This window comes from Myotis davidii, unplaced genomic scaffold (genome assembly GCF_000327345.1).
Source record: "Myotis davidii unplaced genomic scaffold, ASM32734v1 scaffold6, whole genome shotgun sequence".
In the NCBI taxonomy this organism is placed as follows: Eukaryota; Metazoa; Chordata; class Mammalia; order Chiroptera; family Vespertilionidae; genus Myotis; species Myotis davidii.
The window spans coordinates 1,483,660-1,485,571 of NW_006383011.1; the positions used below are offsets into that span (position 1 = coordinate 1,483,660).

The window sequence follows — 1,912 nt, forward strand, 5'->3', positions numbered from 1 at the left end:
ACAAAGCAATCACTGCTTAAAGGCTGATTTTTAAAAACGAATTTGCCTTAATTAAAATATTTGTGCATTTTCCTTAGCTTTGGGAAGCACTTTTATAGCAGCAATTTTATTTAAATAAAATTATAAGCTATTCCAGCTTAAACATGTTATTTTGTACCATTTAGCTGGCTGCCATGCAGAAATTCTGTACAGCTGTTCTAGAAAATTGGTTAATAACCAGTTTTATCCGATGAGAACATAGAGCATATTTATAAAAATTAGATTTTGAAGTCTGGCCTCTTCAATTCACATCGTTAATTTCCTAATAAACATCTACTGCTCATCCTAGGTAACGTCCTTAGTAAAAGACTTAACTCTGTACTTGGTTTTCCATTATGTGCAAGAATAATTTCACTGATAGTAGATGAGTAATTCTGTTGCTTGTACTCTGAGTCTACGTTAGGTTAGTGCCCTTAGGCCTTAAATTTGCTGATATTAGGAGTTCATTAAATCAGCTTAAAGAAATCAGTAACTATTATTAAATAATTTACTTTGTAATTAAAATTTTTCAAATACGTATATATCTTAGGGAGCCAAAATTAATTTTTATATTTACTGCATTGATCATCAAAAATTTTTTTTTGGGGGGGGGGCAGTAAACACATTTTTCAAGCAGTGGAGTCAGCATGACAAAAATAATCTTGTTTTTATTTTAGATTCAGATTTCATTACTGCACTCAGACGACTACAACTGGGCTTGGCGTTATTATACAATCCAAACTGTTTCCGTCAGAAACGCTAAGACTCAGTGTGCAATGATTGTTATTAATAATTAGCTCCTTGGTTTCTTGATAGAAAAAAGCTATCAACAAGCATTTGTTTATCCACAACAAAAAGTATAATTAGCTTATCCCACTTAGTAAATCTTGTATGCATGCCAACTCATACCAAACTGCTACTTTTACAAAAAAAATTGCAATAATACAGTTCATTTTTCCAGTCCTTTTTGCACAAAATTTATTTACAATGTCTACATAAATGCTCCAGGGTGGGACTATGGAAAAATACACACATGACCGATGCTTTGCTCAGAAATAAAGTCAACATATTAAAAATAAATCTTCAGTCTATGTTTTTGAGCTGCATAAAACAGGAAGTGATGTATAAGGTGGTGGTTGTTGCATGGGGACAATGATGCTTGATGTGACAATTAGGCTTCTAAACACACGGCCTTTCGGTTTCCATGCCTCCTCCTACCAGTCTCCTTAAGACACTGCCTGCAACAGCTGATTAATCATTGTTGATGACTGCAGTTTTTCCCATCCTTTCCGATTTACATCTGTTCAGGCCAATTCAAATATGGTGAGTAAATGAATTAGACATGCAAATTCAAGCCCCAGGCTAGAGAGAAGGAGAGAGAGGGAGAGGGAGAGGGAGAGGGAGAGGGAGAGAGAGAGAGAGAGAGAGAGAGAGAGAGAGAGAGAGAGAGAGAGAGAACGCGCATGGCTGAAATCCTAGGCGAGAAGAAAGATTCTTCTGCCTGATAGTGATTTTAATGCTCTAAAAATCCTGCAAATCAGACCTTCCTGTCCCTTGCAGGATAACTGTAAGGCTTTTTAATGTAAGGAGGCTTCTGGAGGAAGTGAAGAGCTATGGAAACAACACACATAGTGTGGAAAAATTTCACATTTTTCTTAAAAAATCTATAAGAAACAACGTAATATGGATAACAGTATAATAGCATTTACAATATTTCACTCTTTGTTCTCTTAATGTCTTATATAGTTATTTAGCATGTCCCCCAAATTGACTTCAGTTGGTATTTCCTGCTTTTTAAGAGTCCCTATGAAGAATTAGGGATGCTCCTTGGTCCAAAGTAGATGCCAAGAATGGAACTCCACAGTCATTGCAGAAAAAAACATGATTTGAAATC

The 1,912-nt window shown here is 35.5% G+C and overlaps 1 protein-coding gene across 2 annotated transcripts in view; it reads right to left on the reverse strand.

Annotated features, from left to right (window-relative positions):
* Positions 1-666: 666 nt before the first annotated feature.
* Positions 667-1,912, reverse strand: part of MEIS1 (Meis homeobox 1) — a 132,259-nt gene continuing 131,013 nt past the window's right edge. For both annotated transcript variants that reach the window (XM_006778525.2, XM_006778526.2), the window contains exon 12: positions 667-1,912. This exon is cut by the window's right edge and continues 318 nt beyond it. The gene's annotated coding sequence lies outside the window, so the exon portion shown is untranslated.